The sequence below is a fragment of the Leiobunum rupestre genome, chromosome 7, assembly GCF_980474605.1.
Source record: "Leiobunum rupestre chromosome 7, qqLeiRupe1.1.hap1, whole genome shotgun sequence".
Taxonomy (NCBI): domain Eukaryota; kingdom Metazoa; phylum Arthropoda; class Arachnida; order Opiliones; family Sclerosomatidae; genus Leiobunum; species Leiobunum rupestre.
The window spans coordinates 28,995,799-29,018,164 of record NC_143390.1 but is presented as its reverse complement, the minus strand read 5'-3'; the positions used below and the strand labels follow the sequence as shown (position 1 = coordinate 29,018,164).

At 39.8% G+C, this 22,366-nt stretch overlaps 1 long non-coding RNA gene across 1 annotated transcript in view; it reads right to left on the bottom strand.

Moving 5' to 3' along the window:
• Positions 1-229: 229 nt before the first annotated feature.
• Positions 230-22,366, bottom strand: part of LOC149935949 (uncharacterized) — a 43,915-nt gene continuing 21,778 nt past the window's right edge. The window contains exons 2-3 of the long non-coding RNA XR_016472348.1: positions 2,998-3,243; positions 230-492 (exon numbers count right to left, since the gene is read on the bottom strand). This is a non-coding gene — a long non-coding RNA (uncharacterized LOC149935949). The remainder of the gene's footprint in view (positions 493-2,997; positions 3,244-22,366) is intronic.

Genomic DNA, 22,366 nt, shown 5'->3' with positions numbered 1-22,366 from the left:
ATTAAATTTAGAAGCGTAAAAAACAGGCATAAAATATATACAATAAACGAACAAAAGTCAAATTACAAGTGTTCAGGGAGAAGTTAATTTACAGGGGTTTATATTTTAGCTACTAGCACTTTTATCACCAAAAAATAATTATAATATTTTAAAATAAATATAAAAATTAAATATATACATAATTTCAAAGGGTATAACAATATAACCTTGCTACATATAAAAGAAATCATAAAACAATGCCGTAATTTGAAAATTTAAACGCAATGTTTTTGTTTGCGCTATAAAAACGTAACTACGCATTTATCAAATAAAACCTACACAACGCAATAATAAAAAAAATGTGACAGCGCACATCACAATCAAGCCACGTAATCCGGATTAGCAGAATTTTCTAGATCTGTTACGATGGAAGAAAGCGGAGAAGAAAATAAGACGATCCCCTTTCGGCCCCTCCCAGGCCCGGGCCCGGCGCGAGGCCTGTTTACTTTTCGTCTTAACAAATAAGGAGCGTGCGGGAAAAAAAGAGAAAAATATGAGATATATAAAAGACCTTTTTTATTGTTACAACGATTTTGACATCCAGTCGACATTAAATAATAAAATAATTTGGACGAGAAAAATCAAACCAAAATAAAGAGACGAGTTCTCTCCAAAACGTACATAAACGCGAGTGAGTTTGTTTTAGGGATTTTTCTCGTTTGGGTAAATATGCATTGCAGGAAAGAAAACTGACGAGACTAAACATACAAATTATTCCGCATAGTGAGGAGAGAGAGAGTAAGTGTTCAAATAAGCGTAGCCATTGAGTAAATACTTAGCAATGCGTGAAGAAAACGGGACCATGAAACGCTTTTGCGATAAAAAAAAGATTCGGCAAATTCGCAAAAGGGAGTATTCGGAATCGCGAAATCGTCACGACGGTGAGTGGCGATTTAAAGAAAGCTAATTAGTTTTAATACCTTTTTTTTTAAGTGCACGCCGTAGCAGCATTTTGGGCCTAGTGAAAATCTGCCTTTAGAAATGAAGGGCGTATCCATGGGGGGGATTTTTATTATTTTACTTTCTTCAATGGTGTGCCCCCCCCCAATCCCCCCCTGAACCAAAATCCTGGCTACGCCACTGCTTTCTACCGATTTTAATTTTACAGCGATAGAATATGCAAAGTGACCAAAGAAAACTCAAATCAAATGTAGGAAAAATAGGAAATTTGTAGTCGAATTATAGGATTTTATAGAAGATGATTTTTGGAAAATTACAGGAAATATTTTGGATAAATTCCTTTAAAATTATGGGAAAATATTTTGGATAAATTCCTTTAAAATTATGGGAAAATATTTTGGATAAATTCCTTTAAAATTATGGGAAAATATTTTGGATAAATTCCTTTAAAATTATGGGAAAATATTTTGGATAAATTCCTTTAAAATTATGGGAAAATATTTTGGATAAATTCCTTTAAAATTATGGGAAATATAGGTTTTGCAATAGTTATGTAGTGAGAATCCATTGTTTTAAAAGAAATTTTCTTTTAATAATTGGTTGAGTTGCAAAATTCCTTTTTTTTTGAATAACTGAAATAAATATTTCTAAATTTATAGATTTTGATATCAAAAGACATTGGAAAAATGAAGAAAATATAGGAGATTTGGTCACGCTGGAATATGAAATTTGCCTTTATACTTAGGGGCTGAATACAATCTTGATATTTTCAAAATGTTTTGTTCGTTAATCTTATTAAAAATCGTCTTAAAACGATGGTCCTTATTTTAAATATTTTTATCTGGTCCTAATTTTAAATATTTTTTATATGGTCCTTATTTCAAATAAATATTTTTATCTGGTCCTTATTTCAAATAATTCTTTTTATCTAGCCCTTATTTTAAATATTTTTATCTGGTCCTTATTTTAAACATTTTGATCTGGTCCATATTTTAAACATTTTGATCTGGTCCATATTTTAAATATTTTTATCTGGTCCATATTTTAAATATTTTTATCTGGTCCTAATTTTAAATAAATATTCTTTATCTGGTCCTTATTTCGAATAATTATTTTTATCTGGTCCATATTTTAAATATTTTTTTATCTGGTCCTTATTTTAAATAAATATTTTTATCTGGTCCTTATTTTAAATAAATATTTTTTATCTGGTCCTTATTTTAAATAAATATTTTTTATCTGGTCCTTATTTTAAATAAATATTTTTATCTGGTCCTTATTTCAAATTATTCTTTTTATCTAGCCCTATTTTAAATATTTTTTATCTGGTCCTAATTTTAAATATTTTTTATCTGGTCCTTATTTTAAATAAATATTTTTTATCTGGTCCATATTTTAAATATTTTTATGTGGTCCATATTTTAAATATGTTAATCTGGTCCTAATTTTAAATATTTTTTATCTGGTCCATTTTTTAATATTTTTCATCTGTTCCTTATTTTAAATAATTCTTTTTATTTGGTCCATATTTTAAATATTTTTTATTTGGTCCATATTTTAAATATTTTTATCTGATACTTATTTTAAATATTTTTTATCTGGTCCATATTTTAAATATTTTTTATCTGATCCTTATTTTAAATATTTTTTTCTGGTCCTTATTTTAAATAAATATTTTTCATCTGTTCCTTATTTTAAATAATTCTTTTTATCTGGTCCTTATTTTAAATATTTTTTATCTAGCCCTTTTTTTAAATATTTTTTATCTGGTCCGTATTTTAAATATTTTTCATCTGGTCCTTATTTTAAATATTTGTCTTTTCCTTATTTTAAATTAAACCAATTTGGTCTGGTTCTAACTTTAAAAAAAATCTAATTTCTGGGCAAAGTTTCGTAATTACGAAAATGGCGTGTAAAAAGTAAACGCTGCGCGTTTTTAAATAAATGAGGTCTGCATGGGCTGGCGTGGAATGGGGCGGGCAAACTTCGGGTGGGTAAGAATGAAGGCACGTGCCGTGCTATTCGGTATCAGGCGGGCGAAATAACAAAGGCAATTACCTGGACGGTGGATACCGGTGGCAGGCGTCCGACGCCAAGGTGCGTTTCGCTTTACCTCGCCATTGTTCGACGCAGAGTCGCCGTGTTACGCGCAGTTCAGCTTCATTCCCACGATTTTCGCGTCGCAGGTTGAGTTGTTGAGGTGGCCCACTGCGGGTATTGTCGCTAGTTGCGCCTCGCAAAAGGGTAGTTTCATTTACTATCCGACCTCTTTTGGCCTCTGGTGTTGTTAGGCGTAGGGCAAATCTATACAACGGATATTCTGATTTTTACGTAATTGGTGATATTTTGGGGTGTATTGATGGTTATGGCTGTTGAGGTTATAAAACTAATGGATTTAGAAATTGCTTTTATATGGAATCTAAATTATACGCTATCCATTTATGCTGGCTCAATAATACAAAAGTTGTAAGCATTTATCATAATAAAGTGGCGGATTATGTAAAAGTTCGGATAGGGTCGAGAAGGAGATGTAAGAATTTAGTTAAGTTAAAGCTACGGCCAAAGGAGGGTGAATAGTACACGGAAAGTCGGAAAACCCACCTCCTCTACGCCACTGATGACAGTTCACTATTAAAGATATATAATCAATTTGAAACCATTATGAAACTTATGTAAAATTTGGCAAAAAAGACAAAACATTTAATTTTTAGGTTAAAACGTATGGATTAAAATTGAGATTTTAACGATGCAAAATTTTGCTTACGGGGAAACAAATATTTAGAGTGAAGCCCTTAGAGCAGCGGTTTCCAATTTATTTTTGCTATGGAACCCTAAATTACCTACCTAATTCTGTCGGAACCCCAACTATTTTTTTTTACTTATCTTAAAAGACTCTTGACACAAACAAAGATGGCCGCGCTGCGAATTCCGGAATAATCATTAAAAATAACTTCTAGCTGATGATTTAAGTCCAACTACAAAATAAAATTTCAACTAAGAAAAATATCTGCATAAAAAGATTCGCGAATAAATAAAAAATTTTCGTGGTTTTTGCGATATTTAAAATTTTCAGCATTTTAGACTGGTTTCGACGTCTGGTAAGAAAAACTCTACCTAAAATGGCGTTGTGAAATGTTTTACTTTAAGAGGGCAATGCACGACCTTTACGGCTCTCGCCGCACGTGCGACATGGGAAATACAATGCGGTGAGGAAAAATGTGTCAAAATGTTCAACGCGACATAAAAGAGGTATCACGAAAGAAGGTGATGGCTGAGAGAGAGCACTATTATACCAAAATAGAAGTTATTCCGCATTGTCGCGATAACACGCGCCATTCTTGGCTATATCGACGGGGCATATCACTCGGAGACCGAGGTCAAAACGCGGGGGAAGCCACAATAATATCGCGATGGCCCTTTCAAGACCCAAATAATGGGGAATGAACCGACAATGAAGCTTTGTGCGCGGTACAACGGAGCACCTGCGAAACAGCGATTGAACACCTGTTATATGGCTCCGGATATTTTGAACCTTAAATATTTAGCGCGCCAATAACTTACTAAACTTAAAACAAAATAGTTACGATAAGTAGCGAAATTAATCATAATTTTAATTTCTGGTTTTAATCCGCAAACTGCTCCCAAAAAAAAACTAAAAATCTATTTGCTTCGAAACTGTTATCCCTTATAAGAGTGGGGGCAATTGGAAGGGCCATTTTTATGCAAATCGCCGGAGAACGGCGTCGCCAAAGTGTCGGACCATTCCCCTTCGTTTCGGGGATGACACTAAATCATCCGATCCATCGTCCTCTTAATCCTTATCATCATTATAACGCGCGCTCGTCCGTAAGCTACGTACAATATTTACCGTATAGCAGGACGCCCTATTGACGTGAATCATACGCTAGTTTCCAATCTTCCATTCGCAGCGACTTGGCCACATTTAAGGCTCGAACGCTTATTAAGCCTTATTCTAATCTACACCCGAGTTACTAAGCTTCGAAGGATATAAATACCTAATACAACATCTCCACTTTATAATTAAATGGTTATAAAAATGGTTGCGCAAAACTTAAAGTAAGAAGACGAATTTTAAACGGTAGTTAGATAGCTCGTCGAGTTTGTTTATTTCCGGAGTTCGCAATCCGTGGCCAAAGAAAACGCGTCCTATTCGTTGAAAAGTGTGGAGAGAAACATTGGATGGAGAATATGACGCTGAAAATTTTAGAAGGAACGCGGGGGAACTTCGTTAAATAACTGGGAACAATTGTACCGCGTGTACGGCCTACGCCGAGGCCTAGCTGAAAGACGTTACGCAAACTCCGGCAAATAATTCAAATCATTTCCCGAAATCAGTCGAAGGTAGCCGCGTAAATTATGTTCGTCACTGCCGGTAAATTCCGCGGCCAAATACGACAACATTACTAGGGTTTGGTTACGCTCTCGTCGCTTCGAGGGTCACTTAAGGTTGGATTCGCTAAGTTGGCAGTAACGCGAAAACGAAGGGAGTAAGTGTATAGTCTGCACCGTACGCGCATTCCGACTTGACCAAACACGAGGGGGGGGGGATTCCGCTCGTCAGAAAAGCAAATATCCGATTTATTAGCGCCGTGCCCCCCCCCCCTACCCTCCCGCATCCTCGCTCGAATTGGAAACGGAACTATTTATCGCGCGTCGTGTTGACTAGAGATGGCGTTGGCGCGGCCTAGCGAGCGAGCGCCTTAGCCGCTACAACGAGTTTATTTATGAAGCGTAATAAATGTGCAATACATAAATGATGAGAGACGTATTAAGGACTCACTAATAAGTCGTTTAATAATCATCGAGGATGATTTGGCAGAGCAAACTTTGTTAAGGAGTTAGATCGGTTCGCTCTGCTATTTGCCCTGGACAAACACTTTTCCAAGACTAGTTCTCTCTCTCTGTGGCAGGCTGAAGTACGGCGGGTTTGTAGCTCGCCGGAGTAGTTCCAACGCGATATATCGAGGAGTTGGAAATGGAGGGAGGGGGAGGTCTGTAAATTTATTTAAATACATCAAAACCCCGATAACGTAAGTGAATCCGGTGGAAATACCATCTACATGTATTATAGATTTCCGGAACGATGATATTTTAAATGGGACAGTTTACTCAATATATTTAAAGTGGATTTTCCAAGAATTCCCCTCGACGCCGATTCCCCCGGATAATTTCAATAGTTATCCATTTGCGAATTTAAAGTTTTGTTATTATCTACTTTATACTTGTATTTATATATTTATTTCGCGAATACGATAAGGTCAAACGCGTAAATTTATCCGCTTAAAGCCCGACTACATAAATCTTCGGTTTACTCTGTCTTTCACTGGAAGTAGGCTGACTGCATGGCACACGTGTATTCCAGTAAGCCTACTTCCAGTGAGAGACAGAGTAAACCGGAGATTTATGTAGTCGGCCTTTAACTAGGCAATACAGGGCCCTAACCAGGGGGGGGGGGGGGACTCGGGCCGTGCTCTACCTGGAATATAAGTGCCCTACCCAGATATTTTGGTGATCATTAAAGTTTTTCAGTTGAACGCAATTTTATTTTAATATTATAAAATTAATTTTTTTCGTTAAAAAAAAAATTAGCAATATAAACAAATAAATTTCTAAAAATATGAAATGTTAAATATTGGTCGAACCATCGCAACCATAGTCTATAAATCTCTCTTCGTCGTGACACCTGATCGTGGCCGCCTCCACGTGCTCGTTCCGCGTGCAAATCTAACACAAACCCATTGAGCATCAATTTAAAAATATACTCATACTACGCCACTAAAAACAGTGCCCTACTAAAATTTTAAGGCTGGTTTTCGATTTCAGACTAACTGATGATGGAAGAGCGTATCCCAATGAGCAAAAAAGCAAGCAGCGTGTGGTTAGTAATCATTCGGGGAACTTCAAACGCGAGTGGATCCCGGGGCGGCCGGGATTTCCCATGCCCCGAGAATCCTTACATTTCCAGGTGGCCATTTTCTCGACAGCCACTTAGCGCCAAAGCAAACTTGGGCGCCAAAAACACTCGTTGCCAGCCACTACGTACACACGGCTCCCAAGCCTCCCATACTCTGCCGTACATCGTCTGGATATCCACGGTTTCATCGCCGGCTTACTGGTCTACTGGAGTATTAAAAGCGACGCGGAGCCGGTGCGGGAACTTTTCACGTTGCTTCGAACCCAAAAACTACATTTTTAAAGATGGCAACGAATTGCACCCAAACTTATTTTAATTTTGGTTGTAATAACTGAGACAGTTGCGGCGCCACTTTCATTATATCCAGAATATAGCCCAAGGATATCAATTTAGCGATGGTGGGGGGTTGAGAGACGCAATTTCATATAGATTTTTGAAGTGCGCGTGACGCCGGGCCGTCGTTGGTCCTCCATTCGAGTACCACGGCGACGCGTTTCTCGAGAGAGTATAAAACGCCCGCCTCGAAACGACCAAGTGCGGAAAGTGTATGTTCTTCGTATAAAATTTATATTCTCATATTGGCCATCTGTCCAGCGCCTTCGCCAGAACGCGCCGGGATTAAGCGTCCCGTCAAGTTGCCTCTCAAAATTCTAGCGCCTTTTACGTCATATCCGACCACCGGATACAAAATTTATACTCTTTCGTCGCGTATCTAAATTAAATACAAACTAAAACTTCGAAAATTTCGTCTTTATAAATCTAATAGATGAAATAAATTTGTTAAAAATTACTACTTTAAATTTCCTTAGAAATCTAATAGATGAAATAAATTTGTTAAAAATTACTACTTTAAATTTCCTTAGAAATCTAAAATATATTTATTAAAAAATACTACTTTAAATTTCCTAAGAAATCCAAAATATATTTATTAAAAATTACAACTTTAAATTTCCTTAGAAATCTAATAGATGAAATATATTTATTACAAATTACAACTTTAAATTTCCTTAGAAATCTAATAGATGAAATATATTTATTAAAAATTACTTTAAATTTCCTCAGAAATCTAATAGATGAAAAATATATTAAAAATTACAACTTTAAATTTCCTTAGAAATCTAACATATATTTATTAAAAATTACAACTTTAAATTTCCTTAGAAATCTAATAGATGAAAAATTTATTAAAAAATACTACTTTAAATTTCCTTAGAAATCTAACATATATTTATTAAAAATTACAACTTTAAATTTCCTTAGAAATCTAACATATATTTATTAAAAATTACAACTTTAAATTTCCTTAGAAATCTAATAGATGAAATATATTTTTAATTTATTAAAAATTACTCAATCGTTGGAGACATAAATTTGGCGAACGTCACTTGCTCTCCCAATCGAACAAGCGCGTATCCTCTCGCGAATAGAGGATAGGGATAAAAAAACCACGAAACAACGGAATGATCCGGGAAGGTTTTTTATTGAAAGAAGGATTTGGAAGTAGCCTACTCCATTGATAGAGAGAGAGATGTGATGAAGAGAGGAGAACGGAGAATCAAAAACCTGGCGGAGTTTAGAGGGAGAAATCCCCGGGAGATTTCCGACAGAAGTATTTCGGCAAAGAGAGAGAAATGTTCAAGGGGTTTTCGGGGAGCATTGTGCTTCGCTCGCACCCAAGGCTCGGAGCAAACTTTGCGCCGAAAAAATACCGAGCGTCTCTCGTTTTCAATCTGTCGCTTTTTATCGCGCTTGAGCAGATGCCTAAAAAGCAGCCGAGCCCACTAGTGTCGTGGTAAATTGAAATTTTCATCAATTCCCCAATACCCCAGCCTCCCTCCCTCGAACTAAGTCTCCATTAAAATATAGAAGTCTTCCATTCCCTTTCTGGGGAGGACCTGACGCCAAATAAAAAAAGCGCCTCTTTATGCGAATCCTAAACAGCGTATTAAAAAGCGTTTTCCCCCAAAGATTTCCAATGTTTACGAAAGTCACGAACACTGCAAACTCGTATCGTCGCTAGAGGTGGCCATAGGCCTAGTGATAGCCTCCCTAAACAAAATTATAATCAATCTAGCGGAACGGAATAAAAAAATAAGAGAGTCCCTTCTCCAGAATTTCGTAAACATCGAAAATGTTCTACGTTCCGGCTAAAAGTGTACGAAGAATAGGACGAGGCCGCGCTGGATCGACGCGATCAACTAAAAGGAAAAAGCTCCTCCAAGATTCGAGTCTCTTCATTCTCTTTTATACTTCGCTTCACTCCAGTGGCTCCCTCTTTGTTTGTTCGGGGAAGTATAGACGAACGCTTTAGCCCGAATAAAATATTTCCGTGCGCGGGGAAAGCACGCTAAGGATTAACTTAATTTAACGACCCTTACGAAATAGGCCTAAAATACGTACTGAGAAGAAACTGGAAAGGGGGGGGGCTGGAAAGGCTACTTTCCGCTCCCTCCCGGCCTGTCCTCTTTAGCGAACGCGTTTTGAGCGGCGTAACGAACGAAGGAGACATGTAAGGTTGGCATATTCGGGACGTAACGATTCGGCCAGAAAGGTTGGCGAGAGAAGGGAGACACGCGAATTTCGCATCGATTTCTTCGCCGGGGTTCGGCCTCTTTCTTGGCGCTGTTGGGCACTGGAGAGCCGCCCCGCGAATGGGAGGAGAGAACGGCCATTCTTCCCGCTTTGTTGACAAACCTCTCCGTGATGTGTCGCCAAACGCCGTTCTCAAACTAAAGGTCCCCCAACGACGACGCCTAGCCAAGCACCCACCACCCCCGACACTCTTACTCTACAAACTCTACATCACCCTGTCGCGGATGGATACACGCATTTTTCAAGAATCTTTTCTTTGTGGGTGTTTTTTCCCTCGAAAATGGGTCCCAAAGAATCCATTCTTTAAGATAAATTACGTCTCAAAATAATATAGTTTAACCCGTAATATCACCCGATAGTCCCTATTACGGAAAATACGTGGGATCAAATCAGATTCGTAGGTTCGGTTTAACTAGCGGGTAACCGTCGAGAAACGCTTCGGTGTGAGGCGGTTGGAACACTTCTACAGGCGTTTTGGCCGATTTTCCAGAATCTGGCCTATTTCTAAAAAAATATTTTGTATTTATCCGAGCGTTAAATTTAAATTAAAACTAAGGTATTAGGACTGTTTGCCATCTGGTCTACTGAGAAGTTAGAGGGAGAAACTCAATTGGATCGACGTAAAGGGAAGGAAAATAGCAGGGGTAAAATGTTGACATAAAGGAAGACTGAGGGCGAAAAAAACTAGGTTTGATGCCGGAGCTAATTATGGAAAAGTCTTCTTTGGAAGTTGCCTAGCCAGAGATCCTTCAATACACCGGCGAACACTTTCTATAGAACTTTTTAAAGCCTTTTTTTCTTTGTGTTAAGAATTTTCCACGTCTAGCTTTATACGTCGGGGAATTAAAGGCTGGGAGTTTTACCCCGGAACGTACATAGATGGGGCTGACAGTCAATGTGTGGATAAGGACGATATCGGCTAATGTCGGAGCCGCGTTTCCAGCCTCGCTTACGTCGCCCCCCGTCCGTCCCTTAGACAGTAGACTAATCAAAAATATCAAAAGTCTCCTCTCTGATATTTGATGAGGGGAAATTCTCCTTTTCAATATCTCTCTCGCTGCAGGAAAATTTAATTAAGTTTGCCGAGCGTCGACAAAATTCAAGAGAGTTTCACTTTTATTCTTTTTCGTTATTACTCTTTCTGGATAAATCCATCTCGACATTATATCTGATGAGAGGAATTGAGAAAAGTTCTTTTTCCGCGCGTAATCTCCCATTGGAAAACGCGATATTACGTAAAGTCAATATAATATTATAATAAAATATCTTAAGAGAGACGTCTCCATACTCGTAATACTGATCATTTTGTTTTCTTGAAACTTATATCTTCGCGTTGGATTGCTCAAAATACGTTTCGAAACAAAATATAGTGGAAGGATTGAACGAAAATTAAAAATTAAAGGGCCCCTTTATGCGAGCATTCCATTGCAATTTATAGTGAAATTCTTCACCAATGATTGCATTTCGGTCACAGCAGACATATTTTAAGCCTGAGCTTCAGTTGAAATTAAACGTTAAGGTAGTTATATCAAAAGCCAAAATTTCAGCCCCAGATTCCAACAGTAGACCGGTTTCACCCTTTTGGGGCTCCCTGGATGTATACTAGATTTACCATAAGTAACATAATCACAATAAGTATGACACTTCCTATTGCTTTAATGCTAATTTTCTCACCGAACCTTTTTTCGGCACTGTGACTTGGACTTAAAAATTTAATCCTAGGGGCACGTTTAGCAGCGCTCATCGGACTCACCGATTAGTAATCGCTGACATCGGTTTCCTACTGTACGCTTTTTCGCGTTTCCGGTTTTGACGTCACGATAGTCATCGGTTACTCACCGAAGTAAAACTACTATAAAAGCTACGCCATTTAAAAAAACACCGATGACTGAATAAAAGCGTTTCAAATCCATCGGGTTTTTTTCCGTTGACTGCTACTGAACGTACCCCTAATATCGGAGAGCACGTGCTGGAGTCGCGAGGGGCTTTGACTTTGTTTAGAAGCGCGCGTGCGAATCACGCGTGATAAAAAAAACATGAGCTCGTGGCGCCGAGAAAAACATTTTTAATTTTTATCATTTTAGAATAATATTCCACCTATCCAGATATTTCGGTTTAGCGGAAGTCTCGCGTATTGCAGACACTAGATGGCTCTGTTCTGAGAAAACATCTTGATCACGCAATAACTATGAAAATCAGTTTGGTTATAAATCTCGTTAACTGCCATACTTATTGTTAATATGTTACTTATGGATTTACTGAAACCGGTCTACTGTTGGAATATCTGTCTGATTTTCTTAATAGTTCTTTTTATAAAGTAACGTGGCCTACTTGTTTAAATGTAGTTCTTACGTCACAGTATCTTACTTTGACAAGGCTACGGGCGCGCGCTACAGTCACGAGGAGAATAACTTTTTCTAGCGCGCGTGCAAAATCACTCGTGCGAAGAATACACTAATAAAGCTGGGTCTTGTGACGTAAGAGCAACATTTTAACCAAGTTGGTCAAGACCACTTTTTATTTTATAAAATCAACTATTTATTACAGAGGGAAAATATTCTTAATTATTACATACTCAAGTGGAGTAATACATATTAAGCCATGGTGCGGAATATATATCCGCGGTTTTGCGGTAAAATAGCGCCCATTGAAAACTCGAACCTGCACGGAATCTAATTAGAATAAAGGTGAATTTAACGTATTTTAAATGGATCAAACGTAATTTTGGATTAAAAAAATAATCAAATTGGATCCACCCTCACTTATCTCGTAAGAGATATATTATAAAGCTAAGTGATAGCTAGAGCTTTGGGCTAACTTTGCGGTACCTCCGTTATCAGCGGCGCTTTCGAATTAAATGGGGAGGGCCCAGATCTCGAATAAGGAATGGATCGCGGCTATTATTCCATTAACAATAACAATGGCGATAGAATACGATACTGTAAAGGCACTATTCATTGATTTTAAGCCTCGGCTCTGTCGTCCGGGTCCAACAAGAACTGATAAAAAAGAGAGTCGGGGACAAGGCCCGTATATAGCCGCGCCGTACGTGTTATACGAACAAGAAACAGCGCTTTTATCCACCATAGAAAAAGATTAACCCTCCCCCGATACTATACACCATGGTAGAGCTTTATCAGTGTCGGGGGATTTAGTCTCTGTGTCCAGAAGCGCAGTCGCTAATCGTCGTCTTAATCCCTCGTACGAGAGAGGGCGGCACGCGCCTGCCGGATATGAAAAGTTTCCTCTTCCCGCTAGCGACGAGATTTTTAATGCTGAAAAGTAGGCTTTTCCCGCAGATCCCTCCCGACTTTAGAGTTTCGCGTCGCGGTTCGAAGCCACGCCGACTGGACCCTCCCTCGCTACTAAAGCGGAACCATCAGCTTAGTCGTCTCCGAATGAAAGGAGGATTAGTACCTAGAGAGAGAAAATAAGAGTGAACGACAAATGATTCCCCCCCCCCGCGTGATACCGCCTGTCTTTTAGCGGCGACGCGGGGACCCCCCCTCCTTCCACTTTCATCTTTTGTTCGCTTTTATTGTCTATTTGTAGGCGCGTGTAAATAGGGAAACGCTACCCTCCGATTTATCCCGGAAAGCGAAAAACGCGCGCTCTGCCGGAGACAATTCAGACCAAAGTCGGCGGAAAAAGGACATTGCGACCGAGCGAAAATTGAAAATAAATCGAACGTTAAATCTTACTTTTAGTATCCATTGTAACCAAAGCGGAATGCACGCGTCCCTTTCGTATTCTATTCAAATACAGGAGGGGGCCAACATACGGATCGCCACCCCCCCCCCCGTATCTAAACCTTGTTTACGAAATTTTAACTTGTATCGGAAACAACGAACTATATTTAACGGGCGGTAAACAATCTGAATAAAGAATAGACCGTACTTAATTGATTTTGATCTATAAAACTGGGGTTTGCCTCGATCGCTTAACCTCCGTAGCTAATGATTGGATATATAAGTCGGCTTGTAGAAACATCTACGATAATCAAACAATCTAAGTCAAACGAGAATTTAGAAGGCGACCGTGCAAAAACCATTAACGTAAATGTTCGTAATTTTTAAACGACTTCGCAGCCGCGAAACAACCCTTTTTTCGCTAATCTTTTACCTGGAAAAAAGTAGATTTACAATATCAGCTGATAAAGTCAAAATTCGTTAACTTAGAAAGCCCAAAATATCTATTTTATATACAGGTATAAAAAAAACCATTCAAACGAAACCATTAAGGCAAGATGATCCTTAATAATAATAAAAAGAAAACTATCTGGATCAACGAATTACAAAGCACGCGAACGTATTACGCAGTTGATGATATTATATTCGCTAAAGTACCCTTATGGAACGGGTCCGTATTTTTAAACCCTAAGACGTCGACTGAATTTAAATAACGACTTATTCCAGCGCCAATATCGCGAAAACCCCACATATTTTCTAAAACGCGTATCTCGCCGCCAATATCTGATTAACGAAGAGCCTCCCCATTCGCGTTCACATTTTATCTCATTTTTTGCGTCGTCCACGAAACTTTACTTGGAAATTGTGGCGACCACGATCAAAGGATAGATCGTTACGAGTACCGCAGACTCGACCCTTTCCAGGCGGTTCGACGAGCGGTGCCAGTTAGGTCCTGGTCGGAGGACAGCGCGCCATAGGTCAAACCACGTGACCACTCCTATCGAACTCACGCGAATTCGCGGGCAAAGGCGCGTGACCGCGACAGAGTGCAAAGTATAAAGGGGGGGCGCGACGGGGGGTGGCGAGTATTAAAGGCGAAAGCTGGAAAAACGATCAAAATAATGTGTTTGCCTCAGAACACACACGCGCTGTGCGCCATTACTTTGATGATTTCTGGTGCGCAGCCTGTGTCAACAAGGACAAGGCGAACCTCCATTATATTGTCCCGAGCACGCGCTTATAAAAGGGCTATTAGACGCTGGAGTTGCGGAAAACGAAAGAGATATACATTATTGCTGCAGGACGAACATTATTTCAAGCCAGCCAACTAATGGAACACAACGTTTTAATTTTTTTTTCATTATTTCGTCCCAAATGGAGAAGGGAATTAGACCTTTGCGGAGGGTATTAAATGAAGAGGAAACGGAACTACGACCGGCAATCTAGGCACTCCCTCTGAATTAAACGCGTTTTCGTTTTGCATAGAAATATTCATTAACACCTAACTCTACACTTACTTCGACTATATAAACTAACAAAAAAGTTATAAATAGTGTTGTTAAATTTGGAAAAATAAAATGCGGAAAAATTTCCCGGAAAAACAAAATATAAAAAAATTGAAACAAATTACTTTTTAAGGGGTTTTAATTTTTTTTTTAAACTTTTTATCGATATAAAGCGTCTAATAACAGTAAACAATGTCATACTACAAAACATCAATAGTGTTACAATGTTAATCAGTTTAAAGCTAGTCTAGAGGTTTAGTTTTACTTTTAGATTCAAAAAATGAGGCGAAAATGCCGCTTTATTTAAATTTGCAAACAATATTAGACTAATCATGGAATGAAAACTTTTTTTTAAATTTTTTCGGAAAAATACGGAATGTTTTCCGGAAAAAAAGCCTTGGTCCTTTTCTGCGAAACATTTTCTGACTTACAACACTAGTTATAAACTTACTTCGACTAACAATAATAGCTCTTTTTTAATTATTAAAGGGAAATATTTTTTTTAATTATTAAAGGGAAATATTTTAAGTTTAATCTTTTTTTAATTCTCAATAACAATGATATCAAACCAATATAATCCCCTTCATTTTAAAAACTAGATCTTAATTAGAAACCAGTTAAAAATTCTAAACGAAAAAAACCGCAATTTTTTTGGATCATTTTCCATTTTGCGTTCGGCGAATCGGCCTAGAGCACAGCCACGGTATATCAGTCTTCTTATCGACTCCGCAGGTTTCGCGACTCTCTCCCAGTGGCGGCCCCTTCAGTCGCCATCCACGCCAGGCGTTCCAACCGGATATACCTCAGGATATATCAGAAGGGAGGACAGGGGGCGGGGGGGGGGGGGCGGAAAATGAAGGCTGAGGAGAAAACGCTCTTCGGGAGAATCGCCCGAGGCCGAGCGCGAGGAAGGACGCAGACTGAAAGAGAGGAGAAGAACCCCGCCCCTTTCCTTATCTCTCTCGGCCAATAGTGGCTAAGCAAACAAGGACATCACGTGAAACGAGAAGATACAGTTCTCTCCGCTCTCCAGTTTCCGCAGCATCCGCGAAAACCCACCTTACTTGACAGCGCGGGGTAAGTCGCGAACCTACCGTCTTCCGCTCCCGACTATCGCTCAAGTAAATCGGTTGTCGACTCGGGGTACAATATTCAGAGACGCCAGGGGGGGGCGGGCGAAGGGGGGTGGAAAAGGATTGAGAGAGAATGTTCTGCAGGAAATGAGCTTTTGGCGTTTGTTGACAGACGTTACTGCGCCCGCGCTGATGTATTGCGCGAGGAAGGGCGTAATATATATCGCCGGGGCCCGGGGCCATCTCTTGGCCTGGGAAACGTTACGGGAACGTCAGCCCCCGAAAGGCGACAGAGGGCCCGCCAATTCTCCAAGGAACTAAGATGAAATTCCGAGCAATACTCCCTCCCTCCCTCTATCTGGCCCAGCCCTATACGCCAAAGAAGAAAAAAGTCAGAAATATGATCGGAAGAAAAATAGACTATTTTTCAAGCCGTATCCGCTGGCCCCAATATATATTTTTTATATCTAATTCTTTTTTCTTCTTTGGAAGAGTTTATCCGCCCACCTTAACTTATATCCTCTTCAATATTGAGAGATAAGAATAGATATATAAACGGGGATACGAACGAAAGTGGGATAAACAACTAATATATCATTTTCTCCAAGGAGTTGACGACTTCATTATAGCGCTTAGACTCCTTTTACGCGGTTTATTATATAAAGAAAATAATAAGCGATTAAAAACGTATAAATTATAACATACGAGCCGATTTCAGAAAATAGGTCAAACATAGACCTAGCGCCTGTAAAAGTGTTCCAAGGGTTGCGCACCAAAGTGGTGTAACGACACGCACTACCAGGGATAACGTACAATTTATATAGAAAACTACTTTTTTTTTAAAATGAGATTTTGAGAGGTATAATAGCTTTTACGAAATACAAACTAACCTGAAAAGCTGTTAAAACGTATACAACGAAATAACAATCCGCGTGAGAAGCTACTTCCCGAAAGAGACGTTTACGAAGGGAAGGAAGGAGTGCGAGGGGTTCAGATTCTTACGCGACAGGAGAGAGACAACGAACCAATCAGGAACCTTTATTCCGTTACGCTTTACCGCGGTACTCTCTCTCTCTCTCTCAAAAGCATCGCGCGAACACCACACTTCAAAATACACCATCTTCCGCGTATAAACTACGCCATTTGGAAGCGTAGATTAAACCAAAGAAACGCGTCTTAACGGACACCAAGGCTTATTAAGTTCGAACACCGACGAGAACGAACTAGACTCGATCGAGGGGGGTAGCCCCGTTTCCTCGGGGGACGTCAACGGGGGTCCCGAGCGCGAAAAGAGTAACACAATGCGACCACGTGGTAATGTTTTTGTTTAGACCAAAAGCGTCGTCCGGCGCGGTGACTCTTAGAAGCGAGAAGGAGAAACCCAAATCCGAGGATCATTCGCGGAAAAGTTGGTTCTGGTGGCTGGATGACATTGATCGGAGCACCCACGCGGTAAACGGGCCACGGCCGATGGACATTTCGGGGCACGGGCGATGGACATTTGGTGACATTGGCGTCGCGGAAAGACGGACTGGGAAAGCGGGCTGAAGTTTAAAATGTTGAAAGGATATAGACGAGAAGGAAAAGTGGCTGTTACTGGGACGCTATCTGGAACTTAACTGTCTTACAGCGTGCGGGGAAAAGGTCGCTTCTTTTAAGGGGTTTGCGGGGGGGAGGCGGAGGGCTTTATTTTTGGTGTGCCCCCCCCCCCTGATTCCACCCTTAAACCTTCTAGGAACGTCACACTAGCTGGCAAAAGGGAGAAGGGGGGGGGCGGCAAAGCGCAAAGAGAGAAGCCAGGGTACATATTTGGTGGAGAAATATTTACATATTTGCTCAAAGGTAAAAGTGCATCGGTCCACATTTACTCTAGATAGAAAAGGGCCAGACTCCGCTTAAGCCCCGGCTCGCTCTTCCAATATGCACGAATAAACCCCGGCTCTTCCCAAACTCTCAAGCAAATATTTCATACGTACACACACGCCGCAATGTGCCCCGCCAGAGAGAGTAAGAGAAAGAGTCCTAACGTCGTCGCCATATACAGTAAACGTATACAAACATAAAACGCTAATATACCGGAGTCGTGTGTCTCTCTCTCTCTCTCAGAGTACATATAATATACGCTCAAATTTGGAACATTGGCTGTACGAAGAGTGCACCGGCAAACTTCCAAAAGCTCGCGGACTTTACCCGTCCCGCGGCTTTCCTTACAACGTCGACAGTCGGCGGTGGCGGCTGTATAAACTTAGCAATCCTTAAACGTACATGTACGCCGAGTAAAGTCGTTTTAACAAACAGAAACCGAGTAAATGTGTACCCTGGAATCGAGTAGAAAGTATATTTCGCGCTATCTCTTATGCTTTATTATAAAAGTTGACTTTATATCCCCCCCCCCCCCCTCGCCACCTCCGTCTACGTCGGAGAGAGTAAAGAGTTCGTAAAGCCAAGCCCCCCCCCGCGTGCTGGACCCTCTTACGCGTATCCAAGGTTTGTTCTTCTACTCCCCCATTGCGCAAATTTAACTTCTTTCCGATCCCCCTCTCTTAGAGGTCCCCCCCTCCCGTCTCCGTCATAAAAATTCGCTTCGTCTACTGCCGTTTCACCCCCCCCCCTTTTATTCGCACCCCCATTCGTCAGACACAATTTTACATACGAAAATGATTCATTATTTATCCACACTCGCGGAAATGTGTTATTCAAATTTCGAAAAAGGAGGCTTATATATACAAAACATTTCTAGTAAAATCGGTGATGAAAATTTTATTTTTGCTCTCTAAACGGTGTTTATACGCTGTCTTTACAGCTCAAATAGAGGACGAATATATTTAACGTATAACGACTTCCAAAATACACCCTAGAATAAAATAATATTCGAATATTTTTTTGAATAAAATTAAAACCAAAATAAAAATAAGACATTTTTAATTTCCGGTGCATTAAATTCATATTTTAAAATTTATCGCAAACGGTTATAAAATAGACGCTAGCATCTAGGAGCAACAAACTCAAGGAGAACGCAGCCAGCCTTTAAACACGCTAACGAAGGGTTGTGTACGAATTTCATTGGACGAGCGTCACGAGCCTTTACGCTGAACGTTTTACGGGCGGGGGGAAGACAATTTCTGAATTTTCCCCTTCCGACGGCAGCAGGCGCTAAAGCGTCTAACCAATGAAAAACGTACACAAGAAAATCCACGACTTTTGACGGGTTGCGTTCTCCTTTTGTGGGGTGTTGTGTTTGTTGCTCCTAGCTAGCATAAACTCTATGTCATATTCAACTTGTTAAAAAGTTCCACGCGCGTCTTGATATTTTGAGGTTAACGGGCTCGAGCAATTTCGCGCGAGCTCCCTAAAATATAAAAAAATGCGTGAGCCTTTTACGCTAAAACATTAAGGAGCGCGTCACACTTTTTAACAAGTTGAACAGGACAAAGAATTTATGCTAGCGTCTATTATGTACTTTGAAAAGTTTTTTAAATTATTTTTTAAATATATAGAAATATATAGAATTGTAATAAAATTAGAAAAACTTATAAGCACAGAATAGTGACGAAAAATCTTGGGCACCTAACTCGCTTAGGATAGATTTTTATAAATTAATCAATTAACATTTTAATTAAATAAATAATTGAAACCAGATGCTCGTAAGGTATGGAAAGGAGAATTGCCGAACTGCCACGGCTGGTAGTTGTCTTAACCCTGCACAGCGAAGCGCGGCGGGAAAAGTGTTTCTACAGGCGCCAGTAGACCAATTGGCCTACTTCTCCCGGAAAGTGGATAAGGATACGTAATAACCGCGGCGGCTAATGAAAGCGACGCGTGGCCTTCCATTTAGCGCGTGATATAAGGTACGAGGGGGGGGGGACGACGACGACGGTGAAGTAAAAGCTAAAACCAGACGGGCCTAAATTGCGAGGTACACATTAGATCTTCGATGAGACTGGGCCCCAATACGGGCCAGTACTTGGCCGAGAGACGGTGGTGTGCCAGCGCATTCGTCAGTTGTTTAAGAGAGAATACGCCGGGTCCCGGCGAGAGCGAAGAGTGGGCTACACGTACGTAGGATAGCGGAGGAGGAAATTTTAATGCAGGAAGCAAACATTTCCAGAGTTTGCATATATATGAGGCTACAAAATTGAAAAGACCCGCGAGTTGGCTTTTATACAACGGTTCGGCCCCTTCAAAAGAGCCAGCTTTCCAGGATTGCTCCTTCCCCCATCGACAAAATATCGCCTTTTCAACAGTTCGTTAGCCTCCGGTTCCTTTTTCGTTCAGTCTTTCAGAGGAAAAAAACATTTTTACAGAATTTGTGATAAGGAACGAATTTTTTAGACGAACTAAAATAGCATTTTTCTTTCGCGAAATGATACCTAGACGGTAATAAGTCCATTCTAAATTTAGTAATTAAGGAAAGAAATGAATAGTAAAAGTAGTTACGGGTTACGATAGAATTAAATAGCTTAAACTATAAAAAAATAGCTTAAATTTAGAAAACTATAAAAATTATATAGGAAATAATCTAAAATAGCTTAAATTTAGAAGACTATAAAAATTATATAAGGTATAATCTAAAATAGCTTAAATTTAGAAAACTATAAAATTATATAGGAAATAATCTAAAATAGCTTAAATTTAGAAAACTATAAAAATTATATAGGGTATAATCTACATTTAAAATTGGTAATATTATGTCCGCGTATAATACGGTACACGTTACGGATGGCTTAATTGTAATCGCTAAGCGGAGGCAGGTGCCCGTCAAAGATCAACGTCAGCAGCGGCCCCGAGCGATAGCCCATCTGACAAGTTTGATATGGCGCCACTAGGGGGCGGTATATAGATTTGAAAATAAAAATGGCGGAGAAATATGGAGAGAAGCTAACTTCGAAGCGTCGGGGAGAGATGGAAAGAAAAGTAGAGCTCTCAGATTTGCCAATGATAATCCGATAAGCAGAGAGCGGCGCTTTTTAAGGGCGAAGCGCGGGAACGCCAGTTATGAGCGTAATTCAATTTGCGAGACTCGGCTCGACTTCGATCTGACGCGCCAGGCGAGGAACATTCTTTTATTAGCCGCAGTGAGCCCGCGGCCCTCCCCCCTTTGACCCTCGCCGAGATATGGGCCGAGACTTATTACTGGCTTCCGGGCACTGTTACAATTTCCCGCTGCCAGAATTTAGCGCTTCGACGACTCGAGGGCCCCAACTCTTCGCGATCTTCGGCCCCGTGTGTTTATATACGCGAGCTTATATTAGGGACGAGTCCTAACCAGACCCGATTCGAATTAACCCCGCCTGATATTTACATCCAGGATAGTCAGCGAAGACTCTACTCCCTTTTTCTAACCTTCGCCAAAACTGTCGGGTCACTAAATCGGGAACTTCAGCTCTGGGAGTAAAAAAAGCCAACTTGTGTTGGCTCATTCCATATCCTTCGTTACAAAACGTTATGGGGAAGCCAAATAGAAAAGGATTCTCTCTCTCCGGTTGGCCGTACGACTTTCTAGCCAGAGTTTAGTCTCGGTCGTATCGCATCTTCTGTTTGATCAGAGAGTTCTATATTGGGCTACCGCCAAGCCCTCCTCAGTTTGATAAATTAGCAGTTGACTACAACTGGCCCAGAAACCAAAACCAAACAATACCACGACGTAGGGAAAAAATAGTCTAAGGTTTTGACCACATTGGTTTTAAAATAAAACGAAATTAACTTCAAATAAACCGAAATATTTTTACTTCTAATATTAACTCGGTATTGAAAATAGCGCCGTTTCATTTCGGTTATGTAAGCCGAAAAATTGCAATTGGGTTCTATTTTGTTAGCATTTAAATGCTAACTCTCAAATTGACCTCTGAGATAACCTCGCTGCCATAAACGTAACTTCGTTTTATTGGTGACACACATTTGGTATTATGATTTTATTTCAGTACAGTTCTTTCCAGGTTTTTCAACCGATTGTTTCTATGATATTTACAGGTTTTTAAACTGATTGTTTCGATGATATTTACACGTTTTTCAATTGATTTCCCCTGATATGTCTACGCAGGGCCGGATTAAGACTTAGGCCCAAGTTAATTTTGGTGCCCCCTTTCAATAGCGAGCGAAGCGAGCTAGGCGCTTCCTCAATTTATAATTGAGAAATGGAAGGAAAATTCATTTTGATGCCAGATTTAGTATGCCGTCATTGGCTAGACGGCAGTCCGTTAGAGAACGTTTTTGGTTCATAGGGGTGAAAGCATTTACGAAAATTACTCCGGAAAATATTTTGTGAAAAGCAAATGATTAAAGTTTTGTACTTTTATTTTTTTCGAACCCTCTTGGTGCCCCTTGTAGGCTTGGTGCCCTAGGCCCAGGCCTATTCGGCCTATTGGTTAATCCGGCCCGGTGTCTACGTTTTTCAACCGATTTTCCCAACTTACTTTTCTCAAATATTTATAGTTTCTTCAATTTATTTTCTCAAATATTTATAGGCAGAACGTAACAAGACTAGAAATGGCTCCAAACTCTAATTATGAATGAAAATTTTATCTATTACAATCATTACATTCCCAACAAAACATTTACAACCCTTACGAACTTCCCTGACATTTCATTTATATTTTTCACTAGCTGATAATAGACCCGATGGTTTTGGACGTC